Source organism: Rhinopithecus bieti, unplaced genomic scaffold (genome assembly GCF_001698545.2).
Source record: "Rhinopithecus bieti isolate Rb0 unplaced genomic scaffold, ASM169854v2 scaffold_1014, whole genome shotgun sequence".
Classification (NCBI taxonomy): domain Eukaryota; kingdom Metazoa; phylum Chordata; class Mammalia; order Primates; family Cercopithecidae; genus Rhinopithecus; species Rhinopithecus bieti.
In genome coordinates, this window is record NW_016803499.1 from 3,524,959 (window position 1) to 3,532,458 (window position 7,500).

The following is a 7,500-nucleotide window of genomic DNA, read 5'->3' on the forward strand; positions in this document are numbered from 1 at the left end:
GGGGGGGGGTGAGGGACAGCCAGCGCCGCCGCAGTGGATCTGGGACGCCCCAGGGACAGTGGCTTGCAGAGGACTCAGGGGCGCACGAGGAGCAGGAGACAGGGACCCCCACCTCTGGTGGCGGGGACAGTCCTCCCCACGCTGCTCCCGGTGAAGGCGAGAGGGGAGGGGCTGTGTCGGTCACAGGTCGCAGGGGCACTGACAGACAAACAGACGACAGGCAGAGCCCCGGGGCTGGGCTGGGGCTGGGGGTGCCGCCCGACAGGGGCCCCTGAGCGGCCCCTTGGGAGGCATCTGCCAGGCTGGCTGGGCTGTTCCCAATCCCGGGGGAGCGTCTTGCAGCGGATGCGAGGTTTTCGGATGTTTTTGCAGGAGCTATTAATACACATAATATTTCCGTGCTATTCTGGAGATTTATTTGCGATATAAAGTCACTACTATGACTCGAAATCATAATGGAAACTGGGAGGAACTTAGCCGGAGACAAATGAGGCCTGGACGCTAGGCCGGAGGGGGAGTCCCTGATTTCCTCCCCCCTGGCTGCCCATAAATCACCACCCAGGATATTTTTGTACCAATAATTTTAAAATAAATGACCCAAGCCCTGTTTCCCTGACGATTTTCCCCTCCCAGTTCAGAGGTTATTAAATAAACCTAAGAGTGGGCCAGTGACAAGGGGGCTGCAGTGTGCAGTGGGTTTTATTTAATTACACGCTGAGCTCTGCCCTTCTGAAGCCCTGGTTAGGAGGCAGTGCCCTGCATTCAGGATGCCACCGCCAACCCAGGACTGCTAACTATAGCATGGGAAGCCCTCCTTTTATTCTCCCTCCCTCCCTTCCCTGACTTTCCTTCTTTTCGAATTCCCATGGAGAGACTTACTCCGATGCGTGCCTTTCAAACAGCCGGGTTTGGCTTCCTTCTAGAAGTGACACTGGACACTCATCAAATTAAAGGCCCAGAAGAAAGAGAAAGGGGCCCTTCCAGCCAGAGCAGGCAAAAAACCTGGGTGCTGAAGTGGGTCACCAGGGCCTGTTCGTGTGCAGCCAGGCTGTCCTGCCTTCCTGAGAGGCTTCCTCAAGCTCGTACGTAGAAATGATCCGTTCTGTGATCCACTGAAAACAGCCCCAGCTCACTGTGTATGACCATCCCACCAAGTTCCAGGCACTGATTCAAATGCTTCACACACCTATCCTCAGCGCTACCCTGTAAAGAGGTGCATGATCATCCCCATTGTGCAGACAAAGAAACTGAGGCCACACAGCCAGTAACTGATGGCACCAAGACTAGAACTGAGGCCTGTTGTTCCCAGGCTACTTCGGGGGCAGAGGCAGGAGGATCTCTTGAGCCTGTGGTGTGCCGAGATCATGCCACTGCACTCCAGCCTGGGTAACGGAGCAAGACCGTGTCTCAAAAAAAACAAAAAACAAACAAAAAAAAAGACTAGAACCCAGGATGTCTGAGTCCAGCTGCTATGAGGCCACTGCCTCTCCCTTTCCCCACCCCAGGCAGAATCACCCAGCAATGCATCTAGGACATCTTGAGGAAACTGTTCCCTGTGCACAAGGGTATACTGAGGCCTGTGCTTTGGCCTTTATAAGGTTTACATTTGGGCATGGGTCATATCTCAGATGTGAGGACCTGGAGCGTTCCTTACTGGAGGATTCGGCTGATGGGATCTGAGCTGTAATCATGATGGATGACAGCCTCAGCCTCCACTCCCCGAGAGCAGGCCTTTCCTGTCGCCCCCGCTGCACCTCAGTTGTGTGAGGGCTGGAACTGTGTCCCCTTCCCCCTGCCCTGGATAGCAGCAGTGTCAGGAGTAAAACTCCAGGAAGGGCGTCCCAGCCTCAGTTCTCGGGTTTGCTGTCAGATGTATCATTCCACCACAGCCAGCATGAAGAAATTCCACGGAAAGCCTCACAGCACCACGCCACTCTCGCTCTGTCCATGCCATTTACACCTGGAGGCTGTCAGTGACTTCACCCATAAATAGGAAATTTAAAAGCCATACAGTTGGAGAACAGAAAGAGGTCTGGGTTCCCCCTTTTTCCTGCCACCGGCACCCAGACCCAGAGAGGGGAAGCACTTGTGAAGTACAGAGAGCCCCAATTCCAGAGCCAGCTTCTCAGGTCTCAATCCTAGCTTTGCTGCCTGCAGCCCCGTGCCGTTGGCCAACTTGCTTAACCACTCTGTGCCTTATCTGTAAAGTTCAGAGGGTGGCTGTGAAAACGATTTGAGTCTATAGCCTTTCCAAGGTGCCTGACTCTGTTCTGTGCATGAGTGAGTATTGTTGTCATTGTCATCAGCGTTATCACTGCAAGCTTCATCCATATGACCCAGATGTGAAGTCACACCCAGTGCTCTGTAACTGATCCTGTAACCTGCTCATTCTCACTCCCCTGCAAAGCCATGAGCCCACGCTCCCAGGGAGCAATTGATTGGCACAGATGCCCCCTCCCATTCTGCCTTCTTCACAGCTCCTTCATTATTCTTTAATAAGCTATTTATTTACATGCTTGTGGTCTGAACCTCCCACAATGACAGGTGGAGTTAGGGTGAGGTCTGCGTCATCCCTCCACTGGGACATGTCTGCCCAACTCACTCCTGTGCAACCCTCAAAACTCAACTGGGATATCCCCTTCTCTTGGAAATCAACCCACATGCCTCTCTGCACTAATGGTACCCTGGGCACCAAGTGAAGGAGGGAGGGAATGAGGAAGGAAGGAAGGAATGAGGAAGGAAGGAAGGAAGGAAGGAAGGAAGGAAGGAAGGAAGGAAGGAAGGAAGGAAAAGGGAGGTCAGGAGGGAGAGAGGGAGGGAGGGAGCAGGGGACGAAGGGAGGGAGGGAGGGGAGATGATGCCCCCTAATGCTGGTTGAGCAGGTGACCGCGTCCCTGTCACCCATGGAAGCCCTGGTACCTGCATCATCACGTACAACCCTCACTCACTGTATGAGGTGGGTCCCGTTGTTTCCCCCCGTTTATGATGAGGAAACGATGGCACAGAGAGATTACTCAAGGTCCTGTAGCTGGTGACAGAGGCAGGATTTGAACTCCAGGCAAGCAAGCTGTGTATTTAATCATAGATACCTTGCCCATTCAGGGGGCATAGAAAGAGTTTTCCCTCCTGAAGCTTTCACCCACAGAGTTATTGAGCACCTACTCTGTGCCTGACACATGGAGTGGGTGGTGTGGGAACACACCTGAAAGAGGTGAGGGAAGAACATTCCAGGTAGAAGAAACAGCCAGTGCAGAAGCCCTGGCACGAGTGTTCTTCTTGAGTGTGCTGGGTGGATTCCAGAACCAGTCGGGACAGGGAGGGAAAGAGGGAGCAGGAGGGGCAACCCAAGAGGTATGGAAAGTGTGGAGCCAGTGTGGGGGTCGCCAGGGCCACTGTAACCATGGGAGCTGAATAACACTCTCCACCCCCTCCCCACCACCTGCCACTGCAGTAGGGTTTGGAGCAGTAGGGTTTGGAGCAGGCAAGGGACCTGGGCTGACTTGGGTTCTAACAGATCCTTCTGGCTGTCCCGCAGAGAAGAGGTTGATGGGCCAGGGGCAGAAGCCTGCTCAGAGGCTCTTGCAATAATCCGGGTGCACAAGGCAGGTAGGGGAGGATGACCTCGGGTCTATTTTGAAAGTAGGGCCCACAGGAATTGCCGGCACATGGGATGTGGAGGCTGAGAGCAAGAGTCGTCAAAAATGGTTCTGAGATTTTCAGATTGAGTGGCTTGAAAAAGGAAGAGTCCACAAGAAGAGGTTTGAGTGGGGATAAGTGAGAGGTTTACTATTCGCTGTTTTGTTTTGTTTTGTTTTAAATTGTGGTAGATATTATATATGCCATAACATTTTAATCTTTTTAAGTGTACAATTCGGTGGCATTAAATACATTCACGATGTCATACAACTATCATCACTATCTATTTTCAAAACTTTTTCATCACCCCAAATAGGAATTCTGTATCCATTCAACAGTCACTCCCCATTCCCCATCTCACCCTGCCTCTCCTAACCCCTGGTAATCCCTATCTATTCTAACATCTGTCTCTATAAGTTTGTCTATTCTAGATACTTCGTATAAATGGTATCACATAATGTTTGTCCTTTTGTGTCTGGCTTCTTTCACTTGGCATGTTTTCAAGGCATCCACGTTGTAGCATATATCAGTAATCATTAGTTTCATGGATGAATAATGTTCCATTGAATGGATATACCACATTGTGTTCGTCCATTCATCTATCGACACACAGGGGTTATTTCTACCTTTTGGTTATTTTGAAAATGCTGCAATGAACATTTGCATGTAAGTGTCTGTTTGAGTTCCTATTTCCAAATCTCTGAGGTATATACGTAGAAGTAAAATTGCTGGATCATATAGTTTTATCTTTAACTTTTTAAGGAGCTGCCAAACTGTTTTACACAGTGACTGCACCATTTTACAGGCCCACTACTAGTGTACAAGGGTTCTAGAGTCTCTACACCCTTACCAGCACTTGATATATATATTGTTTAATTACAGCAGTCCTGTGGGTGTGAAGTGGTATATCATTGTGGCTTTGATTTCCATTGGCCTAATCACTATGTTACCATGTTGAGCCTGTGCTTATAGATCATTTGTTTATCTTCTTTGGAGAAATATCTACTCAATTCCTTTGTCTATGTTCTAATTGAGTTGTTTGTCTTTTTGTTGTTGGATTGTAGGAGCTTTTATAGAGCCTGGATATTAAACTTTTATCAGTTGAATAATTTGCAAATATCTTCTCCCATTCTGTAGGTTGTCTTTTCACTTTCTCAATAATGTCCTTTGATGTACAAAATTTTTAATTTTCATGAAGCCCAACTTATCTACGTTTTCTTTTGTTGCTCATGCTTTTGGTGTCATCTCTAAGAATCCATTGCCAAATTCAAGGTCGCAATGATTTACCCCTATGTTTTCCTGTAAGAGTTTTATGCTTTTAGTTTTATATTTAGGTCAGTCCATTTTAGTTAATTTTTGTATGTGGAGTATGGTAGAGAGCCAACTTCATTCTTCGGCGTGTGAATATCCATTTGTTTCAGCACAATTTGTTGAAAAGATTGTTCTGTAGGGGTTTGCTTTTGAGCATGTTAATAATCACAACAATCACAAAAGCTGACATTTGGCACACTTCCTGCACACCAGCTGTCATTCAGAGCACTTGCTGTATTTGAATTTGGGGTAGCTTTGGGATGCCCTGTGGACATGTATAAGGAGACAGACTCAATGTTAACCCCAAGACCAGAGACAGATTCCTCCATTGACAGCAGGGGTAGGAATGACCCATCTAGAGAGGGGCCTGCCCCCTGTCCTCTGTGACCAAATGCAGAGGCTGAAGGAGGCATTGCCCAGGAGACCACCATGCCACCTGCAGTGATGGGCAAGTCCCAGTTGTGAACAGAACCTGATGTTCTGTGGAAATGGCTCACCCAGTTGGTTTCTCTTCCATATTGTGATGTAAATAGCTGAGGAAACTTCTGCCTCTGCAGTTGGATGCATCATTTAAATCAAACTAAACAGACATAGATGCATCTCCTTCTTTAGGACAGTTACAGCACCAGAAACGGGGGATACAGTGTATCCACAATTCCAGGAACTGGGATATAATGTAGCCATAGGACCAGAAGGTGGGGATACAGTGTAGCTATAGCCCTTGCTCTCATGGAATGCAGTCAATGCAGCTTTGTACTATGATCTGTGTTGTGAAAGGGTTCTAATTCTGGCTAAGTAAGCTCTGTGTGCCAATAATGGGTCCACCCCAATATCCCAGGCCCCCTACCTCTGGGCTGATACCATGCGAGCTCAGCTCCCACTTCTCCTAGAGCATGTAGCAGCTCGTGTCTCAGTTAATTTTGTCCACCACTTCTGTCTCCCTTGATGGACTTGATCTACTTGGTGGCAAGAACCATGTCTCATTCATTTCTGTAGCCCTAGCCCAGGGCCTGGCCATGGCAGGCCTGGCAAAAGTCAGATGGATGAACAGATGGATGGATGAGTGATGGGTGGGTAGACGAATGGATGATGGATGGATTGTAGATGAATGGATGGATGGACGAATGGATAGATGGATGGATGGATGGATGGAATGAGTGATGGGTGGGTAGATGAATGGATGATGGATGGATTGTAGATGAATGGATGGATGGATGATGGATAAATGGATGGATGGACAGCTGGACAGGTGAATGGATGGATGGATGGATGAATGGATGGATGGATGATGGATGGTAGTTGACAGATTTTGTCAACTCATTTTGTTCTAGGCACTATTGCAAGCCCTTTACTCATGTCATTCCCTTTAATACGTGTTAAGTTATATTAGGAGAAACTTTGAACTCCAGACAAGAAAACTGAGGAAATGAAAGGGCAAGGAATGTGCCTAAGCTCCCACAGCGAAGAGTGTTCTGTGAATCCATCAAGATGGGCCAGCCACACCTGGCTGGGCAGGGGAGGCGCCTAAGCTCCCACAGCGAAGAGTGTTCTGTGAATCCATCAAGATGGGCCAGCCACACCTGGCTGGGCAGGGGAGGCCCCTGAGACTCAGATGTTGAGAGACAAGGCCTACCAGAGTTAGGCATGGCAGGATAGGGACTGCCGCTCTGTCTCCTGGCTCCAACCTGGGTCCTCACCAACTCAGCTGCTGCCTCCCCAGCTCTCTGGAGAGAAGACACGTCCCTGTGACTTCCTTGCTTGCTGTAGGAGTCACACTGGAGAGGCTGGACTGTTTGGTGAGGCCTTTGTCTCTCCCTGTGCCTGCCTCTGTCTGGCATTGTTCCCCCCCGTCAATGTCTATCATGGCCCTCAGCCTTCAGCACTGGGCATACATGCCAGGGTTTTCATACTGGGTAATGAAGCATTAAAAGCCTTCCCAGCCCTCGGAGATCCATTTGACAATGGTCACATGGCCATTAGGTAGACAAATTACTAGTTTCATGTATTTAGCCCTGGAAGGGGACCCACACATACAGTAGATGCCTTCCTGGTAATTTCAACTTCCTTTCTCATGGCAGCTCATGGGGACATTTTGCCTCTGGGCCTTTTGCCATGATTCGTCTGGGCTCTGGGTGCCCGCATGCAGCCAAACCCACACAACCCTGGGAATGTCAGCGCCACCCCCATGGGGCCAGTTGCCGCCTCCTGAGACAGCACCCTGTCTTCAGCTGCACCCTTGTTTGCCCCTGGGTGTGGTGTGCAAACACTACCCTTGATACCCAAGACTTAATTATTTCCCTTTTACACTTAATCGGAATGATTTCTGCCCACATATGGCCTCTGGTGTGTAATGATTTTTTAATGCATTTACATGGCACTTCAACACAAAAGTCTGAACGTGGTGGAAATGGAGCTATTGATGTGAGCAATTAGAAAGGAGGCATAATCTGGCATAATGTTTATTGTATTGTGTTTCCTGGACCTTCAACAGCTGGATATTGGGACAGACTGGGCATTCGGGGGAAAAGGGAGAGGGCCTTGGGTTATATTCTG

General features: G+C 49.0%; 1 protein-coding gene across 1 annotated transcript in view; it reads left to right on the forward strand.

Moving 5' to 3' along the window:
* The window catches only part of ANO1 (anoctamin 1), a 205,656-nt gene that overhangs the window by 743 nt on the left and 197,413 nt on the right, over positions 1-7,500 (forward strand).